Source organism: Physeter macrocephalus, chromosome 11 (genome assembly GCF_002837175.3).
Source record: "Physeter macrocephalus isolate SW-GA chromosome 11, ASM283717v5, whole genome shotgun sequence".
NCBI classification, from domain to species: Eukaryota; Metazoa; Chordata; class Mammalia; order Artiodactyla; family Physeteridae; genus Physeter; species Physeter macrocephalus.
In genome coordinates this window covers 112,267,870-112,292,456 of record NC_041224.1, presented here as the reverse complement: position 1 = coordinate 112,292,456, position 24,587 = coordinate 112,267,870, and the positions used below count along the sequence as shown (strand labels likewise).

General features: G+C 34.8%; 1 pseudogene; it reads left to right on the top strand.

Annotated features, from left to right (window-relative positions):
• Positions 1 to 10,250: 10,250 nt before the first annotated feature.
• Positions 10,251 to 14,209, top strand: LOC102988862 (ubiquitin-conjugating enzyme E2 E3-like; annotated as a pseudogene).
• The last annotated feature ends 10,378 nt before the right edge of the window (positions 14,210 to 24,587 follow it).

The following is a 24,587-nucleotide window of genomic DNA, read 5'->3' as shown; positions in this document are numbered from 1 at the left end:
GCCAGCCATTGCTCTATCTTGGTGAACATATTCTGTGCAGTTGTAAGAATGTGTATTCTACTCTTGTTGAATATCCGTTAGGTCAAGGCAGTTGATAATATTGTTCAGATCTTCTAGATCTTTACTGATTTTTTTTCTAATTGTTCTATCAATTGCTGAGAGAGGGTTGTTAAAATGTCTAACTATGATTATGGAATTATCTCTTTTTAATTCTGTCAACTTTTGCTTGAGTCTGCCCTGGGCATGGATCAGCCAAAGACTGAGGTAAATTTTACAAACAAATTTTAGAGATACCCTTTCTCTGGTTGTCTTCTTTCCAGGATATTTTCCTTATTTTCCAGTGGCTATGGTTGCCCTGAACTCTGCCCTCCAGTTATTCAAACATGTAAGCTTGTGAGTTTTCTAAAAGAGTGTTTTCTAGAGGAATTTTTCTAAAGGAATGCTGCTGGTCCAGTTGGAAAAGGCTTGAAGGAAGATTTATGTGTATCCTTACAGCAATGATGCAAAATCCTTCCTCAGTGGCACCTGGCTTCCCTTTCAATCAAGGACCTTGAGTCTGTGAACTGACATATCTTGAAACTGGGTGAGGGATGTGGTGACTCAAGTTAGGTTTTTGGATACCAGACTTAGAGTTTTTCCCATCGTATAGATCAAGAAATAATCTGTTAGGCTATCTGTTTCATTCCTAGAGACTCTGTGATCAATTAGCAACTTTGAAAGATCTCTATGAGGAAGCACATTCTTATATGGAGTCTTTGCTGACCTTTACTAGTTGACAGAATCACCTTATCTTTGAAAATTAAGTGTGGCAACAGGGGAGGTTGTGGTATATCTTTAGGACAGTAAGCATCCCCTTCCAAAGCATCTTTTCAAGTGTGATTATCACCAGTTTTTCAGGCAGAAAAGGCTAGCCTCTTTGAACACCAGAAAGCACGCTACTTTCCCTGATGAGGGAGTCTCAGGATGGCATGTGGGTTCAAGACTGTCAGTTTCACTTAGGTCCAACCAGAAGTCCCCACTGCAAGTTTCAGAATTCCATTCTTTTCCACTTTCACATGAGAAACCTAGCAAGAGTGTGAATTTACCTGTCAGTGTAATTCAGCAACTCACACAATTACATTTTGCATTTGATTTTCACCAACATCACTCCTGTAACTAAAAGAATTAAGATAGTTTGAGGAACATCATAGAAACTCTCTGGTTATGAAGTTATGAGTTAAGTTTAGAAGTAATTGAGTTAAGATTATTATTTTCTCTCTATAACTGCTCAGGTGCACACAAAAGTATTTCATCCCACATTCCAGTCATTATAGAATTCATTATTCCCATCCAGTTAAGTGTAACAGCCACTTGAGTTCCCAAGAAATGTGCTTTAGTTGGCACTTCATTACAATTAACCACAGTTGGTAGCTTAATTAACTGTGATGCCACTACAAGCCATGGATTACTAGCATCTATTTCCCATTGACAAGGAGCTCAGCACTGTGCTAAAGCTCAAGGGCATGGCCAAACAATCTCAAAATCCCATCTTCAAGAGTCTACCTCCTGAGATCTATCCCACTTCTTATACCAATTCTGAATCAATCTGGGTCCAATCAGGAGATAGAAACAACACAGTGATTCAAACAGGAGAAGTTTAATATAAATAATTACTAAGCTATGATAAAAGAGTAAATCTCCCTAGGGTTATGAGAGAGTACCTAAAAGAAAAAAATACTTGTACTGGAGGCTCTTTCTGCAAGAGTGAGGTTCAGACCTCACTGGAGAAGGTACAGCTGCAGAGCAGGTGTTGAAGGGTGAATTTGGAGCCGCGATGCAATAAATTGATATCAGGGCATCTACTATGCTTCTCCTATCCACTGTCTCCTCTTTCCAATCAATTTATTTACTGTTTTATTGGACCAGTATTATGGAGCACTTATCACGTCTCAGGTGCTCTTTTCAGTTCTGGAGATAACACACTGGGCAAGACATAGCCTCTGCTCTCATGTCATTCTATTGGGATAGTAAACCAACAAACACATCAAATAATATATTCTCAGATTATGATATAAAAAAGTAAAGCAAATAAAATATCATGTTTCTCAACATTTTTTAAAGAAAAGCAGACTAAGAAGGTGACTGTAATTTAAAAGATATGACCTTTTTAGATAGAATGGTCAGCAAACTTTTCTGAAGAGGTAACTTTCGAACAGAGACCTACTACTCACCGTTAGTACCTACCAAATAGCACTCTTCCAGTTATCAATCGAAAGTCACTGTTGAATCATGTCATCTTCTTCTCAAAAATCTTTTGTAACCCCCTACTTATATGTAGATTAAGCAGATCAAAGCTGCATTCAATAATAAAAGTGATCAGGACAAATCTCCAGTCCTAGAAGGGTCATGATATGCTAAGCAAGATATAAAGACAGAAGCCTAATTGTTTGGAATGAGTAAGTCCAAGTAGGGTGAAGAAAACCCATGGGAAGGTGAGCCCATGTTTCACTTGGGCTAGAACCTCCTATGGGTCATTTCCTTTGCCCACAGATAATACAACTCATAAATGGAAAAACTGCACTTCTTGAAATGGTCCATCAATACCCGTGACTGGGGTTCAGTGTATGGATTCATGTGTCATTCACACTAAGCTCTGTCCTCCCACTGATATCCATTAGAAATGTTTTAATTTCCACCTGGTACTTTCTCTCTTGCTCCTTTTTTTTTCAGAACCTAGAAAACTGAAAATCGACTCTCTACTGGTCTCCCTCAGAGGCACAAACAGTAGATTGTGAGAGATCAAGTATCTTGCCCAAGATCACATAGGTTTATTGGTGGCAGCCAGGATTCAAATCCTATTTTTTGTGCTACCGTAATTCTCAAAGTTTGTGCATAATAAGTTAGTCTGAGGAGATGCTGAATGAAAAAATGTTTATGATCAAATAAATTTGGTAATCACTACGTACCGCAGTACCCTTTTAGAAATTAGATTGTACATTTGCAAACTAAAAGCTCTGAGAAGTCTAAGATTTGAAGGAAGAAAATTTTGTTTAACTTTATCCATTCATTCATTTAACAAATACGTATTGAAACTTTACCAAGTTCAGGGCATTCCAGGCAAAAGAAAGCGTACAAAGGCCCCAAGGCAAGAAAAAAACTGGCTTGTGTGGGGAACTTACAAAAGGCTGATATGACTGAAGTGTAGTGCTGACGTGAGAACAGTAAGATACGAGGTTGCAGAAGTTGGCAAGGAATTAGTGGATGACCAAAAGAAATTTGGATTTTTATTCTCAATAGAATCAGAAGCCACTTATCTGGTCACAATCCTCTTTATTCCATAAAATTTTCATAAACATATGCTTCGTTATACTTCATTGTACCTTTCACTGATAGAAACTGATTATGACCAAGATAAACTCCTCCAGGCTGAAATCATTTCATAGACACTGTAAACCCTAGCATAGACATAGTAACTACTCAGTAAATGATGTGTGGAATGGATTAAAATCATGAAGGGATGGAAAGCTATGACATTTGATAAATGTCTGAAAGAACTCGAAATGTTTCATCCTGCCATCTGGAAGACTTATGATCAGAGAACAAGACACAAACCTTCAAATGTTTGCAGTGATACTAGAAGACAAATTAGACTGAATTTGTAAGGCTCAAGAAGGTGTGCTCCTAGTCAGGAGCAGTAAATTGTAATTACAGAGAAGCAGACAATAAAATGGACATGTAATTGAGGCAGTAAATCTCTCATCACTTGTTTTCAAACAGAGATCAATAAAATTATAGGGAATATCATTTATTTATCAATCAAAGCCTGGATTACATACTTTAAAAATCTCTTCCAACCCTAAGATTCTGGGATTCCATTTGGAAAGGATTGGAGGAAGGAAAATGAGTAGATGATGAAGAAGTAGGTGTGGCTAGAGAAAATTTTAGACAACAATTTTTTTTAATTTTGCAGACCTTTTATCTAATTAAGGCAGAGTAAGGAGAATTACTTGAAAGAATGAAACGAAGGAAAGGAACTTCCAATAAAATGTGTCAGTATAAAGATATTATACTCCTCACTCTGACACTAACATTAAACAAAAAAAGAAAAAAACTAGAGAAAAAATGTTCATCATCAATAAAGTCTCTAACACTCCCAGAATTCCAAGTCAAAACCTGTAAAATCTGTCAATAAAACTAAAGGAGCCACCTAAAAATTTGTAGAATTCTTGAAATATTTCTGTAATACACAAGAAAGCACTAATAGTAGAAAATTTTAGGGAGTAAGAATTGGGTTTGTGGAAAGATGGGAGAGTAAGAACTTTTATTTTTCACTTTGTATGTTTCCCTACTCTGAACATTTTTAGATAAAGATGTATATATTTTACATTTTAAAAACAATTTCAGAAGGATAAAAGTGGTAGAATTAAATTTGTACTGAATATATGGTAGATGCTTTCAAGGAGACATGTATCTTCAGAGTTATAAATCTGAGTACATGACAACTTAAAATAGTCCTCTGAGAGGAAAGCAAAGGGATAGCCAATATAAAATGTACTCTACTTCTAGACCCTACAATCCTACGAAAAACAAGCTCCGTGATACCTGAACTTTTAATTTGATTGGAAGAATTAGATTCACACCACTCTATAGAAACACCTGGAAGCTAATAAAATATAACATGTACTCATTAATAAAAGTCCAGCCCTCCCATCAACAATAAGCATAAGTCCATGAGCATGGTTGTAGGTATAGACTGAGCAATAGCTGAGAATCTAATTATATCTTCTTCTTAGACACTAGAGTTTAGGTATGTAGTCTATGAGTAGCACCTTAACAGTCAGATTTCAATGGAAAAAAAACACAAGTGAGTGGAGAGATATTTTTCCCAAATTCCAAGGTTCAGGTAGATTTCAGTTGAAAAACGCATTTTGTCTTATGCTAAATTTGTTGCTTTGGAAATATTATACTGAATGCCAAGCCATATTTTAAAGGGAAATTTTCTTTTAATGTCACTTACAAGAAATGACCTGGAGCTTTACAGAAGTAATGCCATTGGCCTTTCTTTTTTAAGAAATCTACATTCCACCCCAAGCATCTGTAGGCTACAGAGTATTATCAGACAACTAATACATCCCAATCAGACTGAATTTATTTATAGACAACGTTCTTTTTGCAATGTTAGATGCCTCATTAACTTGATTCAGCTTGTGCATAGCAAAAATATTCCCTCCCTCTTCAGATTTTTGATAGAGTGAATTATAATTTCTTGTCTCACTCATTATAAACCTTTAGTTTGGAGGACATTTCAGAAATGTGTAGTGCCACTTATGTAAATCCTGGATTACTTGGCCTGGATTAATTATGTGCTTTATTTATCTTTATTTGGGAGGAATATGGAGTGGTATAGTGACCATTCCTATTTTTCGCTTCACATGGAAAATAAGCTAAAATTTAATTTTGCTATAAACCTCCTCCCAGGAGAAATGAAATGTAAATTGCGTTTGAGTAGATTCCATTATACACATTATTGTCAAGTTAGTGGGGTATGGGTGGGATAGTTGGGGTTTTAAAACTCCTAGAGCCTTAATAATTCGATGTACTTTTTAGATACATTCATCTGAGAAGAAAACCAAGGAGATACTGCGAAAAATCATCATATATAGCTTCCATATTATGTTACACATATTGAAATTGTGAAATTTCCTTTTGAATATCACTATGCAACTTTGGGTTGTATGCTCTTTTAATTTGGCTTGCACTTCTACAGCGTGGGGGAAAAGAGGATTTTTCGTTCCAAATATTCCACTACAACTGTTTCAGACTCATCATTTTTAAAAACCAGATTTAACAGGTTAAATTGAGCTCGAGAAAAAGATGATGATTAAAAAGCTAACCTCCATTTCTCTTAAATTCAACCTATCATGCTTTCAATGAATTTTCACACAAATAAATAAGAATACCTAATGTTTGATGTAAAGAAGGCACAAATTAGACTTGGAAATATTCCACATTTTGTTTTAAATAAATGGAGTTTTGTGAAGAACAAAAAACATTTTTCTTAAATTACAGCCTGCAGTGTTTTAAATTTCCTCTGTATGGTTTATTAACCTGTTCTATATACTGGAATATAACAAATATGAAATATCCAATATATGTGGCTTTCCTTGTTTGCCAGATGATAGGGAACGTATCAATACTTACAAGCTTGTAGCTCTGATACTATCACAATTAATTTAGCCAAAGTTGATCATATAACAACAACAAAAAGGTGGTTTCATTGCTGAGTCTTCACACTTGAAAACGTGTAGCAGAAATATGAACACCTTAAGCAAGTTTCAGGACTTCTGTTTTTAGTCAAAGAAAAATGTAGAAATTCTTTCCCTTCTGCAAAGCCGATCTTGTTTTTTTTTTCTTTATTATATGTATTCTAAGTAAGCTTCTATTCAGAAGAAAGCATTAAAAAGAAATCTCTAAATATGAAATACCCCATGTGATTGGAAAAGAAAAAAATACCAAAAAAAAATTTCTTTAAAGCATCTCTACCCACTGTTTTGTCATGAAAGACCATGACATTAACTAGAAAAAAATTTCCCCTTCTAGACCACAAATAGTCCTGGATCCACACTGGTTTGATAAAAATTCTGATTCTCGAGAGTTCCCTGGTGGCCAAGTGGTTAGGATTCCGGGCTTTCACTGCCCCGGCCCAGGTTCAATCCCTGGTCGGGGAACTGAAATCCTACAAGGTGCACGGCATGGCCAAAAAAAAAAAAAAAAATCTGATTCTCATAAGAGATTGGGAATTTATGCAGAACAGTATGACTTACATTCATCAGATGGAGTGGTTTTCTTTGTGATGGGAATGGGAATGGAGAATTGAAAGCATTTAAAATGAAGATGGAGTTCCTAAACTTATAAAATCGGTCTAGTGTGCCAAATGTATGCCGAATGACATGGAGCATGGTTTAAGCATACATAACTGGACTGTTGTTGAGCTGTCTTTTTCAGAATACGTAAGTGAAAAGTTATTTGTAAGCCAATGTTTTGGTCCTAGAGAAGTTTCAAGTTTACCTGTTAATCAGGTTTTAAGGCTTCAGGGTACGAAGGGTAAGCCCAAACTAAAGGCCATCTCTTATTCCAATCACAGTTAAAGTCAGCTGTGGGAGGCTGCCACCCTTGAATGCTTTATAATCAGCTTGAGACATGAAACTGACTCATTTCTGGAAGTGTGGGGGGCTGTTCTTTCACTCTCTTCAGTGCATGAATGCCACCATAAAATAAGATTAAAAGCTCTGGGATTTCCCCCGCTGCTTCCCTTCCCTATTTGTTAGCTTTTCATGGTATGTGGGCTTATACTGTATTTATGTTTTCTCTGCTTCAAATTATCTCACTTACAATTATGCATTGGACAGCCCGCTTTGCTATACTTCTAAAATAAGACATATTTTCCTATTATGCTCTATTTTATCATGTTATTTTTAAAAGATTAACAGCTTAAATATAAATAGATATAATACTTAAACTCATTAGAGTTACAACATCTTTGTTGGTGCCCCACTCCATTCAATGTCATCTCTTGGGAGAAGATTACTTGTGAGCTTCTTCCCCACTGTCTAAAGGTAGCTGTAAACTTGTCCTCTAAAATACTATTATTAGGGAATCACACTGCAATTATAGACTTTCTTCCTGAAGCTTCTAAACTTCAAGCTATAGTGTTTTATTTCCTTCTTTGAAAAGTGTCTTGGTCTCCTAAATTATGGACACATATCTTCCAGAATCTTATAGACATTCACCTTACTTAAGTTATTGCTCCCTTGTATTTTGAAAAATCTTACTCAAGTTTTAAAGGAGGAAAACGCTTAATGTACTCAACCAACTCTCAAATGGGTTAGAAAAATAAACTACATATATATGCATATATATATATATATATATATAGTTTTTACATATAAACTATATATAGAGAGAAAGAGAGAGGCTGAAAGAGTGAAACAGAGGGAGAGACAGAGAGACAGAGAGAGGTGATATAGAAAATGGGAATAGGGAATATTCCCTATAGGGAATTCCCTGATGGTCCAGTGGTTAGGACTCTGCACTTCCACTGCAGGACTGTAGGGGACACGGGTTTGATCCCTGGTCGGGGAACTAAGATCCCACATGCTGTGTGGTCAAAAGAATAAATAAATATATAAATAATAAAATAAAATAAAAATCAGTAAATCTTAGAAAAGAATATCTAGGAGTTTTCTGTACTATTCTTGCAACACTTCTTTAAGTTTGAAGTTATTTCAAAATGAAAAAATAGGGAATTCCCTGGCAGTCCAGTTTTAGGACTCTGGGCTTTCACTGCCGAGGGCCCAGGTTCGATTCCTTGTGGGAACTAGGACCCCACAAGCCATGCGGTGCAGCCAAAAAAAAGGAAAAAAGAAAAAAATATATTAGTTTAAGTATGACATTTGCAAGTATGTAGCAAATAATTTAATAGCTAATATAGCAAATAATACTATGATGACAACAATCATCATTTATAATAAAACTAAAAATATAACAAAGTGAGGCAATGATTGGGGTGTAGGGTACTTACACTAAATCCCTTCTCTTTCATATCAAGAATTTAACAAATTATTGTGTTATTTTATATCAAGACATAGAATGATAAAAGTCTGTTTGGTGAGGTTGAGATGAGAAAGATCAGAACAAAGTATTCAAAATTGGTAGAAGTGGGTGTTATGCAGAGAGGTAAGAAGGAGATTGATTTTATTTATATACTTACTTACTTTTATGATTTTATTTATATACTTACTTACTTTTACTGAGATAGCACTGGTTTATAACATTAAATAAATTTCATGTAGATAACATTATATTTCTACTTCTGTATACACTACAGCGTGCTTATCACCAAAAATTTAGTTTCCATCCATCACCATCCAGTTGACACCCTTTTACCCATTTTCCCTCCCTGACCCCTTTTCCCTCTGGTTAACACTACTCTGTTCTCTGTATCTAAGTGTTTGGTTTTGCTTGGTTTGGTTTGTACATTTATTTTGTTTTTTTTTATTTTTTTGATTTTGTTTTTATATTCAGCATATGAATAAAATCATAAGGTATTTGTCTTTCTCCATCTGACTTATTTCACTTGGCATAATATCCTCAAGGTCCATCTATGCTGCCACACATGGTAAGCTCTCATCTTTTTATGACTAGTATTCTACTGTATATACATATATATACATATATGGAATATATATATATGTCACATCTTTAACCTTCCATCTGTTGATGGGTACTTAGGTTGTTTCCTTATCTTAACTATTGTAAATAATGCTGTGATAAATATAGGGGTGCATATATCTTTTCGAACTAGTCTTTTTGTATTCTCTGGATAAATATCCGGAAGTGGAATAGTTGAATCATATGGTAGTTCTGTTCTTAATTTTTTGAGGAATCTCCATACTATTTTCCACAGTGGCTACACCGACTTACTTTCCCACCAACAGTGTATGAGGGTTCCCTTTTGAAGGAGACTTACATTAAATAAATAAGGCATTGGCAATACACATACAAACAATCCTACTTAAGTAGAAAGGGTTTAACCATATGGTTCATTCAAGGTCTACAAGTAGTCACAATCAGAACTGTAGATGCAGATAATCGTACTTGATCAATGACAAGACAGTAACAAGCAATGAGAAGTTATAAAGCAATCAGTGGAGAGTAACAGAAGAGACAGGACAGATACATAATACCAGAGAATTTTAAAAAAGAAAACCTGAAGCAATTGACTCTGTCAGCTTAAGTTGCTTTCACATTCCTCTTACCCTGGGTGAGAGTTATTCTGACTGAGCCAGACCTGCAGACTTAGAGGGTTCACTGGAAATAAAAATTAGAAAATTCAGTCTGGCTTGGTAGAATGCAGAAAGGGGATCCAGTAGACTGTTTAGTAAGGGTTTATCTAAATAAAGTTTTTATTTTGTAATAGTTTTAGATTTACTGAGAAGTTTCAGATGTAGTACAGAGAATCCCATACACCATATACCATTTCTCCTATTATAAACATATTTGTGTGGTACATTTGTCACAATTAATGAACAAAAATTGATACATTATTATTAACTAAAGTCCACATTTTATTCAGATATCCTTGGTGTTTACCAAATGCTCTTTTCTCTTCCACAGTCCCGTCCAAGATACCGCATTACTTTGGTTGTCAATTCTCCTTAAGCTCCTCTTGGCTGTGATAGTTACTCAGACTTTCCTTGTTTTTGGTGACCATGACAGACTGTAGGAGTACTGGTCAGGTATTTTGGTCAATGTCCTTCTATTGAGATTTTTTCTGATGTTTTTCTCATGATTACACGGGTGTTGTGTGTTTTGGAGAGAAAGATCACAGAGGTAAAGTGTCATTCTCATCACATCACATCGAGAATACGTATCATCAAGGTGACTTGTCACTGTTGATATTAATCTTGGTCACCTGGTTGAGGTAGTGTGTCAGGTTTCTCCACTGTAAAGTTACTCTTTTTTCCCCCTTTCCATTCTATACCCTTTGGAAGGAAGTCCCTATGCATAGCCCACACTTAAGAAGTGAGGAGTTAGGCTCCATCTTCTTGAGGGTAGAGTATCCAAATAAATTATTTAAAATTCTACTGCACAGGAAATGTGTCTGTTCTCTCCCATTTGTTTATTTACTTAATTATTTATATCAGTTTGGACTCATGAATATATATCTCATACTTTGGGTTATAATTTGATACTATTTTATTTTATTGCTCAAATCATTCCAGCTCTGTCTATTGGGGGGTCTTTCACTTGGCTTCTGTGTCCCTTGACATACTCCCATCACTGTGTGTGTGTGTGTGTGTGTGTGTGTGTGTGTGTGTGTGTGTGTGTGTTGAGCACTTTCTTTCTTTCTAACACTACAAGGTTCTCCCAGATTATCTTGTATATTTCCTGCCCCAGCCTTAGAATGAGCCATTTCTCCAAGGAGCCTTAGTTCCTTTAATTAAAGAATGGTTCTAGAAACCAAGGTCTGGGTGCTAAGTGTACTTGTTGCTACTGGGTGTCCTTGCTTCTAGGCTCTCTCAGCTAACAGAATAGGAAAATATGTGGATGTATGTTAACCTTTGTGTATATATATATATAGAGAGAGAGAGACAGAGACAGAGACAGACAGAGACCGACAGAGACAGACAGACAGTCACATACCTTGGAGATATTGGAAGTTCAGTTCCACAACACTGCATTAAAGCAAACATCACAATACACTAAGTCACATGAATTTGGGGGTTCCCAATGCACATAAAAGTCATGTTTATACTATTCTATAGTCTATTAAATGTACAATAACATATCTAAAAAACAATAAATATATATCTTAATGGAATAATACTTTATTGCTAAAATATGTTAACCATCATCTGAGCCTTCAGCGAGATGTGGTAGTGACATCAAAGATATCTAATCACAGATTACCATAACAAATATAATAATAATGAAAAAGTTTGAAATACTGTGAAAATTATCAAAACGTGACACAGAGACATGAAGTGAGCGAATGCTGTTAGAAAAATGGCGCTGATAGACTTGCTGGACACAGGGTTGCCACAAACCTTCAATTTGTAAAAAAGCAATATCTATGAAGCACAGTAGAGTGAAGCACAATAAAACAAGGTATGCCTGTATTTATAAATATTTCTCTATGTTTCTGTCTGAATTTATAGTAAGCTAAAAATGAGCTTATGCTGATATTCCAACTATATTCTATTACCAAACAAACCTTTTTTGTGTTTGTCTGTATCCTCCAGCTCCAACACTGAGAAACTTGCCTCCCACGATCTGCCATTCATCTACCTCACTATTCAGTTCTAGTATATATGCATAGTGGCTTCAGAATTGTTAACCCATAGCCCCATGGGAATCAAAATTAAAGTACACTGCTTATGTGCAGTTTCTTCCTTTGCCTTTAGTCTAATGTCTCCACTCATTTCCAAAACTACTTAAACCAGAAATTTTCTCCCCATTCCTTCAGTGAGGTTGTTTTATAGATGTTATACAATTAGATTGTTTTGTCACAGTATACACTACATTCTGGAATCTACCAACCTTCTAAATGATTTTTTATTTGCGTACATTAAAGTTCATTCTTGTGCCATGGATTTTGACAGAGGCAGAGTGTCATGTATCCATCACTCCAGTATCGTACATAATACTTAACTCCACAAACCCCTGCCTCAACCCAAACCAACCTGCCCCCAAACACAGTCAGTGCCATGCCCTCAAAAAAATAGTAACTCCTCTGGAAAGAAATCTTAAGGGGCACAATCTCCTCCTACTTTCAATGTTCCATACTCCCCAGCACAAGCCTCCTTGGCTTTTTTTCCCCCTGCTCCCCCCCTTCCCTCCCCCAGCTACCTCCATTACCTTAAGGAAGGGTTTTTTTTCTCTCTCTCACCCTCACATTGTAGGAGTGCATGAACAGGCCAGGTGCACAGTCACATTTTTCAAGAAATAACTTCACAAGATTTCTAATGATAGGCAAAGATTGAATGATAAGAACCCCAGAACCAGGAGAGGTAGTTCAGATGCAGACCATAAAGACACTGCTGCTCCAGAGCTTTAAGAACAAGAAAAAACACTCTGACATAAACTGTAGCAATGTTTTTTTGGATCTGTCTCCTAAGACAAAGGAGATGAAAGCAAAAATAAACAAATGAGACCTAATTAGACCATTGACAAAATGAACAGACAACCTACCAAATGGGAGAAAATATTTGCAAATGATATGACTGATAAGGGGTTAATATCCAACATATATAAATAGCTCTTACAACTCAACATCAAAAAAACAAACAGCCGATTAAAAAATGGGCAGAAGAACTGAATAGACATTTTTCCAAAGAGGAAACGCAGACGGCCAACAGACGCATGAAAAGATGCTCAATATCGCTAACCATCAGGGAAATGCAAATCAAAACCACAATGAGATATCACCTCACACCTGCCAGGATGGCTATCATCAAGAAGAACACAGATAACAAATGTTGGTGAGCATGTGGAGAAACAGGAAGTTGGTGGGAATGTAAATTGGTACAGCCACTGTAGAAAATTGTTTGGAGGTTTCTCAAAAAACTAAAATTAGAACTGCTATATGATCCAGCAATTCCACTCCTGGGTATATATCCAGAAAAAACAAAAACACTAATTCAAAAAGATATGTGCATCCCAATGTTGATAGCAGCATTATTCATAGTAGCCAAGATATGGAAGCAACCTAAGTGTCTATCAACAGACAAATGGATAAAGAAGATGTGGCATATATATATATATATATATATACAATGGAATACTACTCAGGCATAAAAAAAGAATGAAATTTAGCCATTTGCACCAACATGGATGGACTTGGAAGGCAATATGCTAAGTGAAATGAGTCAGACAGAGAAAGACAAATACTGTATGGTATCACTAAGTATCTGTGGAATCTAAAAAATAAAACAAATGAACAAATATAACAAAACAAAAGCAGACTCAGATATAGAAAACAAACTATATATGGTTACCTGTGGGGAGAGAAAAGGGGGGAGTGGATTAAGAAGTACAAATTATTAGGTATAAAATAATATACAAGGATATATTGTACAATATGGAGAATATAGCAAATATTTTATAATAACTATAAATGGAGTGAAACCATAGAATATAAATAATTACATACTTACATACCCCAAAAACGTGAGAGAGAAAAACCTTTTACCACACAGCAAAAGAAAAAGTCTGAACTCCCCAGCAAAACCACTGCAAATTTTCCACTACAATAGTGCAAAAAGAATTCAGAAGGAGCTAGCTGAAATCACCTTTGACCTTCCTCCTAACCGAAGTGCTGGACCTAAAAGAGATAGCACCTATGAACAGAGACTGACTATACTTGGTCCAGCAGGTCCTGTGTTTGAAAGTGGTGTATTTTTTCTAAATATCACATGTTCATCCAGTTATTCATTTAAGCCACCAAATGTTACTTTTCACACCACAATCTATCACTGCAACATCAACAGTCAAGGAGTCATCTGTTTGGGTATCCTTAAAGACAGCTAGAGTCCTGCTTTACTATTTCAAAGATTTTGTGGTCAATTTGTTCCCTTTGACATTGACAGACTGCAACTCTGTAGATCCTCCGGTTGGAAGCATAGCAGCTTAGTATTTGACCAACAAAGAAGAACATGACAAGAGATAGGCAACACAATTCAAATAATTTGTATGCAGTTAGAAAGAGCAGAGGCATCTTCTCACTGCGCTGCAAATCTTTATAGCCTTTACAATATGGACTTCTGTGTATGTGTTATGCTGCTGATTCTACTCTGGGCCTTTATCCTCTGGAAAGTGGGAGACTGCCCCAAAGGGCAAATGCTGTCAAGAATAGAACTTTATAACTGTAGATAATTTATGTTTAAACACCTACTTGCATGTCTTGCTTCTTTGGGATATTAAAATGCATTTTGTAATATACTAGAGATACTGGTCTTGATGTCTACCAAATATTATAGTGCATTTTGGCTTAACTCATTATCTGTATGAAGTTATAAAAGTAGCCATATAGGAATTAGATCATTTGTAGTAAACCCATATCAATTTCTGAGTATGTGGTTCACACTGTTGTGAAAAAAGTCTTATGTTTTACTTTCATCAGTTTGTAATTAGAGGATTTTCTTTTACCCTTTTGTAGCTCAGAGAGCACCTGATGTATCATCTCAAATACAATAAATATGCTTCTGAAGGCAAAACAAAAATTAAGGGTTTTTACAGCAGCTTTACAAAATATAGGATCTGAAAAACCATATTGTAATTACTTCTTTACATGTTTATAACCTCATGAGAGCTTACCTGTCTAATCATGAATACCCATGCCCAGCACATATCTAGCAATAGTAGGAACCCAATGACCATTTTGGTAAATATATTAATACCAGTTTATCCTAATTAAAATAACCAATACATAGTTTTCATTCTGAAATTTTTCTGATTTTTCAAGTTTTTTAATTGAAAAATATAGAAAGATAACTAAAGCTTTGAGATTCAGTATCTGTTCTATAGGCATATTTATAATTTAACACATTCACTTAGCTCTATAGAGTCCTAATAACACAGAGGGGATTCTGCATACCCATAATGAATATTTCATCAGGCAAAGGCCTGTGTATTGAAAGTGTGAACAATTTTTTAATACTTAGATTTCCTCTTTTACAATGCTGAAAGAAATTTTGAATAAGGAAGTTATATATTTTTACATCCAAAACAAAGATTGTTCACAAATTTTATTTTCTACAATTTGGAATATGTTACTCCTATAGGCAAACAAGGTCAAGCTTATAATTTTCAAAAATGTAATTTTGCAAATTTTATAAAAGCCAAAACTCGTTTTACTTAATGTAATGAACAGATGATGGTGACATGCATAATGCAATTTTCACAAATGAAGGTTAACGTTAAGTTCATATTTCTGTATTCAAGAAAAATATGGGGCTTCCCTGGTGACGCAGTGGTTGAGAATCCGCCTGCCGATGCAGGGGACGTGGGTTCGTGCCCCGGTCCGGGAAGATCCCATATGCTGCGGAGCAGCTAGGCCCGTGAGCCATGGCCGCTGAGCCTGCACGTCCGGAGCCTGTGCTCCGCAACAGGAGAGGCCACAACAGTGAGAGGCCCGCGTACCAAAAAAACAAACAAACAAACAAAAAAAACTAACTCAATAAAGATGAGCAATATTAACCTTAAGGAGTTAATCATCAGAGTGAATGAGGGAAAATAGTATAATTAGCAATATATGAAGGTAGTCATTAAGGTGAACCAAGGCACATAATATAGTTTGCAACATAATGTAAACAAAAGCCAAAGTTCCCATAGCAACACAAACTTTTCTCCAGTGTACACATACTGTATTTTGGATTACCAGTTAGAGTTCTAAATTTGTAGTTTCTTATGCAGGTGAGTAATAAGGGTATGTCAGCATGGTTCTGAGAACAATAAGATTTATATATTCAAATTTAGATGTGTTTAAATTTGCAAGCTTCACACTTAGTTTTCTTTACAGTTGACATCCCCTAAACTTATGGTGGCATTTCAGGTTAATGCCATGAAATTACATTTATCTCATTTGTGGTAATGTTTGTAAGTACCTTTATTATTTAAACTTGCATGTGTTAGGATGCATATATTTTGTGGTGTGTTTTAGAAACTTTGATGATTAAATATAGTGGTGTTAAAATATAAGATTATATAAATATTAGGAAATATAATAGCTAGCCCTAAATTATTTCACACAGCAATAAAATAGTAGATACCATAAAATGGTATTCTTTGCTCAACATGGACAATTGTATTGTTACTCTTTCTTCAAGGAAAATTTTTTTCTTCTACAATTCTCGCTCAAATAATCCATTCCATTATAGCTATGTCTTTACTTTGTTTTTCTTCTTTGTAAAATAAAACAGGACTCTTTAAATTTACATTTACAAAGTTTTTACAGTCACTTGTATACTAATTCTCATAAAATTTTTGTGAATGTGCCAGTTCGGTGGTAACTACAATTACTTGTATTTTATGTATGGAAAAAGAGACAAAAACCCAAGATCACACAATAAGAGCAAATACTATAGATACTCAGCATAAACAACGTTAACATTTACATATTATATATGTATATATGAATGGAAAGTGGAAATAACTAGGAGAAAAATCGTGTATTTTATTTCATATTTACATATTTTATTCATCTAGATGTAAATCCTTTTTCATTTTTATTAAGACTCAATAATCAAATGCTTAGAATATTCTGGAGAATCCTAGTGGCTCTTTATTTCAAAGAGAAATCAACTTTTCAAGGTTTAAATTATTGACAGATTTTGCTCATTGTAAAATGGAAAGAATTTAAAAGAGGTGTTAGTTTTACCAATCTATCCTTCCTCAATTTGAATGTCCTCAAATATTTGTCTTTTGAATTACATTATGATAGAGACAGAAGGATCAATCATTAAGTGAAGATCAGTGTGAAGTCTCAAAATTAAACCATTTTGGAATTCAAACTCTCTGTGGCACTTGACTGAGACACATAATGAAGTATCTGACATGTGGGAGATAATATGATTTTTTTACAATTTGAATAGGTAGAATAAAACTATAAAAATTTTTACCAAACTTTCTAGAAAACATAGATTTGCATTTCTTTATTAGCTAAAATATAATTAAATATTTTATTTAAAATTCCTCTTCAATTAAAAATAAAACAAAATAAATAGTAGTAAGAAGGTGTAGGGATGACATCAATATTTCAGCATTTTCTAGGACCTGGAGATGTTCTCATTGTGGTGCAAATATAAATGGTTTCATTCATTTTGCTATTAAAGTGAAAATAAACATGTGTCAGAATACAAACCTTAAAACAATGATGTCCAATTTCAGGGGGAAAAAAATCATCCCTTTTGAAGATAATGACAAATATTCAAGTTTTCCTCTATGAAGATAATATTTTTTGTCTAAGTCAACATACTTTACCATTTTTAAACTTTTCTTATCATATTTTTGACAGCAGTTTTTCCAATTTTGACAGCTCTTTAAAAGTAATTTTAACAGCCGAGTGATTTCTCTTCTAAGCAAAGTCAGATTATGTGAAATGTCAATGTAAAAACTATACACTCTGACACATAATCATTTTTAGTTGAATTTACTTATTAATTTTGCTTGCTATTACTAATAAAACATAAGTGCTTAGCTAATTGTATTGCTTTTTGAAATGTTTTAACGGTGTTAAAACTGTATCCTCTTTACCACAAAACGTCTCACTTTATCACAATTAGCTACCCTTCCAAAAATGGAGAGGAGGGAGGAGTAGCAGTGCTAGGTAGAGAAAAGGCAATTGAGAGACAGCGAAGTGGCTAAAGTGAAAATACAAGCCTACATTGGTTAAACCAGGATGGAGATATATCTGAATTCCCTAGGGGGAAACTCTTGCAAGACACGGGCATCTCCCTTCTTCCCTTCCTCACGTAGCCCTATATTCCCAACTCCCATTGCTGGGATTCTGATATATGCCCAGGGCAGGTGGATAGAGAATATTTTTTCACATGCCCACCCTCCCACCTGATTGAAAACCCCTGGAAACAATTTAAATTAAAACTGACAAGTTTTTTGACTGAATTAATCCAGTTAATTTCCTCAGTCCTTTATTTCATGATCAAAGTGTTGAAGGAGGTGAAGTGATTATCTGGTAAATATAAATAAATGGTTGTCAGTTCAAAAATTATCTTCTCTTTGTAGTATTTGCTCTAGTCGCCTGTTTCCTGATCAATACTTTGGCGACTGAAAGCTTGTTTCTCCATAGAATAACTTTGTCATAATTTTAAAGAAAAAAAGTTTTACAGAAGAGGATTTCATTTTAGTTGATGATCCACCATCTAACCACTATTCTAAATGGAATTAAAATGTCATCTAAGGTGAATCAAAAGAAATTCCAGTAAACTTAGCAAAATTTTAAAAAGTTAGATTAGTCTTATTCGATGAATTCATTGAGGATTATACATTGACTAGATTAATAAATTGAATTCTAAACAATCCTACGTTCCTCATCATTCTAGAAATGTTCCGTTTCATGTTGAATGAGTAGACTTGCCTTAGACAAATTAGCATTAATTACATTTTGAAGTCTAAACAAGTAAACAAATAAAAAAAAACAGTCAAAATTACAAGCAAGATGCAACAACTCAGTAGCATCATTCAATAGAAAGTCGAAAACAATGGAGAAATAACTTTAAAATTCCAAGAGAAGATTATTTCCAACCACACTATCAATCAAGTGTGAAAGTAGAGTGTAGACTTTTTAGATAATTTTTAAAATAATTTACCTTCTAGTTAACCTTTCTTAGGAAGCTATTAAAGATGCACTCCACCAACTCAAAGAAGTAAGCAATGAAATGGAGTCCAGCAATTCAGCAAACAGGAAATCAAACTCAGGAAAGAAACAAGGTAATTTTCAAGGTGATGAAAAATCTTCCAGGAAAACAACTATGCAATAGTCCTAAACTGCTGATTGTACAGGCTGATCAGAAGAATAGACATATCCAAGAAAATAAAAAGAAAAGAAATGAATATATTGCCTGATGTGTTCGAATATATGGAAACAAGTTTTACAGTTTTGGTACAAAATTGGCTCTGAGACAATGGTGTAACAAACAAATGTAAAGCAATGTAATTATGAACCAAACTAAGAAAAAGTTGTACAAGAAAGTTAATGTAATCAAAGGAAAAGAACTCCTAAACCATGAACAAAATTTACATTGTCAGAAACATGTAACAACAGAATACTGTTTTTAACAGCTTTATTAAGATATAATTCACATACTGTAAAATTCAGTCTTCCAAAGTATACAATTCAGTATTTTTAGTATATTCACAGACTTGTGCAACCATCACTACTATCTAAATTTAGATGAAGCCCCATATGCATTCGCAGTCACTCCCTATTCCTTCCTTCCCCAACCCTGGCAGCCAATAATCTACTTAGTATCTCTATAGATTTACCTATTCTAGACAGTTTTTATAAATGGAGTTATACAATATGTGGTCTTTTGTGACTGACTTCTTTAATTTAGCATAATGCTTTCAATATTCATCCATATTTTAGCATGCATCAGGACTTCTTTTTTTTTTTCATTGCCAAATAACACTATGCTGTTGTATGGATATAGTACATTTTGTTTATCACCCATCTGTAGATGGAAATAGGGGTTGTTTCCACCTTTTAGCTATTATAAATAATGTTGCTATGAATATTTATACAGATATTTTTGAATGACCATATGTTTTTATTTCTTTGGGGTACATACCTAGCAGTAGAATTGCTGGGTTAACTGGTAACTCTATGTTTAACATTTTGAGGAATTGCCAAACTGTTTTACAAGGTGATTTTGCCATTTTACAATCCCACAAGCAATGCATGAGAGTTCCAGTTTCTCCACATTCTTGTCAGCACTTGTTATTGTCTGTCCTTTTTATTTTGGCCATCCTCATGGGAGTGAAGTGGTATCTCATTGTGGTTTTGATTTACATTTCCCTAATGACTAATTAAGTTGGGCATCTTTTCATGTAATAAGTGGCCAATGTAATATCTTCTTTAGAGAAATGTCTATGTAAATCTTTTGTCCATTTTAAGATTGGGTTAGGTTTTTTTTGTTGAGTTGTAGGAGTTCTTTATATATTCCAAATACATGTCCTTTATTAAATATGTGGTTTACAAATATTTTCTACTGATCTGTGGGTCAGAATATTCTTTTAACCTAAAATTAATTGTAATTTTAAGATATAGCTATGAGAAGGTTTTGTGTGTGTGCGTGTTCAGATGGATTTGGGAAGGGATGTTGATTCACCTGATAGTTACCTTGCACTTGAGACTAGAACAAGATAAATCCAATTCCTGAATTTGAGTGATATGCTTATTTTCATATTATGCAAATAAAACAAAGTTGGTGAAAGGAATTTTGAGTGCCCCTGGGTTTCTCCACATTCTCTACTCTGTCTTTTCCACTCTCTGCCCCTTACTCTACAGATGCAAATAGGGAGCAGAGATAGAGTGAAATTTGACATTTCTTAAAATACTGTTATAACAACAAAATAAAGAGTCGCTTATTAACACTGAAGAGTTAAAAGAAACAAACGTGGGACTTCCCTGGCGGTCCAGTGGTTAAGAATCCGTGCTTCCCCCGGAACTAAGATCCCACAAGTGAGTGGTGCAGCCAAAAAAAAAAAAGGAAAGAAAAGAAAAGAAACAAATGTAACAAATCAGCCTTTTTCAAATTGGCTTTTGGGAAAAGGATCTTCCTCAAAGTGTCCTAGAGGAATACAACTTTGTCACAAAAGTTATTCCTAGGCTTTTAGAAGAAAATAAAGTCTAAAAAATAATAATAACAATAAAGATTTTTGTGAAGAAAGCTACCAGAAACCTAGGTCAGCATGGTATGCATGTTCTATGTTAACAGAATGCATTTATCAGACGACGGTTCTTGAAAACCTCTTAAGTCTTACCATTACAGGCAGGAGGAAGCAATGATATGTGTATTTGTGCCTATATTTATTCTTAATGTTACTATGTAGAACTGCATGCATTTAACACCCATGTGTTAAATACTTGTTATGCACAGACACAAAATGCAACAATGAACAAAGCAAACACAGCCCCTGTTTCATTCTCTCAAGAGTCTCCATTTAACTGATTAAGTCCTAGCTCTGGAGGGCAGAAGTGCAGAACGTAGGAGACCCTTGTTAAATGTTCATTCATATCTTGGCCACTGAATTATATAATATGTATACAAAATAATATAAGACAAAAGCCGTGCCTTCAATAAGTTTAAAGTCTCTTTATTATAAGAGACTGAAAAATAAACAGACATTTTTACCAAAGCATGGTAAGTGTCACGATAGAGGTAAATACAGCACTTGGCCCAATCTGCCAAACTGGAAGTGGTTAAGAGAAGATTTTATCAAGAAACTGACATGAAGCTGAGGCTTCAAGGACAGAGGTTGAAAAGTTGAAAAAGGGGTAAAAGTATACTGGACCAAAGAAAAAGTAGATATAAAGGTCCAGAGGGAAGAGAGATCATCACACATTCCTTCTGACTGTAATTTTAAACATTTTGGAATAGGTAAATTTAAATTACTCTCATTCATCTATAATGAAGTTTATAAATAGCCAATAACTAGCATCCTTTTTCAACTGAGAAATCTATAATATATAAAAAGATTAGATTATTACATGCCTGATATCAGAGTCTTTGAAATTAACTAGTGCATGGCAGAGTTGATAGGACAGACCAGAAGAATCAGAGAGGAAAATACATTATTTCCTCAATCCACCAGATACCATACAACTAATAAACAATTTAAAATATTAAAATTTAATAAAATGTTTTCTTTACACAGCCCTCCTTAAATCTTTATTCATTCATTCATCCATCTATTCATTAAACAGATACTTATCAACTTATCTTAGGCCTTGTTATAAACACTGGAAATTATCACAGACAAAATAAGATAAAAAAGACAAAGCCCTGGCATCATGGAGCTTTCTAGTGGGAAAGTCAAACAATGAATAAGCAAAATATATAATGCGTTTGTTAAATAGTAAGGAGGAAAATAAAACAGGGAAGAGTCATAGGAAGCATGGGGGAAGGGTTGAAATTTTTGATCCTATAGTCTGTAAGGACTCATTGACATCTATGTAAAGGAAGTGAGGAGTGAGTCATGTGTATATGTGTGTGTGTCTGGGGGGAAGGGAAGCTTTCCCAGCAGAGGGAACAGGAAATGCAAAGGTCCTGTGACAGGAGCAGTTTTGGTATAACTGAGAAACAGTTGGGAGACTAGTGTGGACAGAGAGAATGATGGAGGAAGAGAGTAAACGGCTGGAAGTCACAGGGTAAGGAAGAGCACAGGTAATGCGGGGCCCTGTATATCATTGTGAAAATTTTGGCTTTTAGCCTGACTAAAATAAGAACACAGGAGGAGACTGAGCAGAAAAATGAGATTATATGAGTTATATTTGAACATTTCCTTCCTTGCTACTGGTTGAATAAAAACTAAAGAGAGACAAGGGCAGAAGCAGAGGCTGTTGTGATAAACCAAAGGAGATATGGAGAGTGGCTTAGACCTGAGCTGTGGCCATGAGGGTGGCAAGAAGTGGGTGAATTTTGGATACATTTTGAAAATAGCACCAACATAAATTACTCACAAATTGGATATTGTATGTGAAATAAAGGTAACAGCCGAAGACAATTCTAAGAAATTTTGGTTTGTGCAATTGGAAGAATGGAGTTGTTTTTCCCTGAAAAGGAAAAGACTGGGTAAAAAGCAAGTTGTAGGGGAATAGCAGAACGTTACTTTTGGACACATTGAACTTAAGGTGTATATTTGCTATCCAAGTGGAGATATTTTATGGGTAACTGTAAATAATGGGATTCACAGAAGAAATCTGATCATTTATATTTAAATATGTTTATTGGTTATTATATTTTACATATAAATATATTTATATAATTAATATTTTTATATTATTATTATTTTAAACAAATGCTTATATATCAATGGCAAAGCCTTGAGAGAGGATGTGTTCAACAAAGCAATTATTCAGGATAGAAAAGAGAATTGACATGAGTACTGAGCCTAGGGACACAGCAACATTTAGAAGTCAGGGAAATTGGGAGGAAATTAAAAATGTGAGATGGAACATCCAGAGGTAGGAAAACAACACAAACATAAAACACAACCACACTGTAAGTTTGTTATTCTGGAAGCCAAATAAAGAAAGCGCTTTAAGAAGGCAATAGTGATCAATTTGGTCAAATGTTAATGAGAGTCCAAGTAAGATGAGGCCTGAGAATTGACCACTGGATTTAGCAACATGGAGTTCATGGTTGACCTTGATAAAAGCAATTTCACTAAGAGTTCTGTGGCTAAAAATCTGTTTGGAATGGATTAAAGAAAGAAGAGGGGGGAGAAAATGGAAAACACATGTAGAAACTTCTTCTTCAAGTTTTGTTTTAAAAGGAATGAGAGAAAAGGAAAGGTTGTAAGGGGAATGAGCCAGAAGGGGAAGTAGAGTCAAAAGTGAGGTTTTTTTTTTTTTTTTTAGGAAAGCAAGAAATAGCATGTGTATGTGCCGATGTGAACCATCCAGTATCAAAGGAAATATATATGGCGCAGAAAAGAGAAGAGAGAACGGTTAGTCCCACATCACAGAGTCAGTGGGAAAGGGATAGAATCTAGTACAGCAGTTGAGGGCTAGCCTTTAGGAGTAGGGTAATTAAAGGTCAAGTAAATTTGCACACAGAGTTAGGTCAAGAGATGTAGAGGTAGGGGAAAGTCCCTTCCACTTGCTTCAGTTTTCTTAGTGGAGTAGAAATCACAGTCAACAGCTTAAAATGAGTATGAGGAAAGAAGTGTTGGAGATTTGAGGCAAGAAGATGTAGAATAATCATTTTAGTCTTATTAATGAACTAGGAAAATGTAGTATGATTTCTAGACAGTATGAAGGACCTGCTAGTGAAAAGTGATCCTAAATTTAAGGTGAAATTAGTTAGCATTGATTTGGAGTTTTTTTCTCTAGCTGCATTCACTTGCAAGTGGGCAAACGTTGAGCAGGTTAGAGTTTGATTTAACATAGGTGGTGCTGATCATACTGATCATACATAAAACTGATCATAATGAATCAAGACTGGGGCAAAGGAGTGGATGGTATCTGCTAGTGAGAGATTATCACTGATCGTTAGAAGGGCTTTAGAATGTCATACCAGCTTAAAGATAAGACATATTTTTAGCATTTTTAGATTTCATCAATTCTAAGTTTTATGGTGTTCCCTAGCAGGACAGATTTTTATGTGAACCTTTTCCTTTTGTGGTTCTAGAAAAGGTGCTTTTATTCTCTGCTAGTCTTTAAACTGCAACATTTGAAAACCACAGTCCTTCATTATCAATATATGTATTAGGATGTGGGCTTCTAAAAGTTAAAAAGAAAATTAAAATAAAAGAATCAGTAATGTTAAATTATCCCTGAACGCACATTATTTAGTTCCTCATTA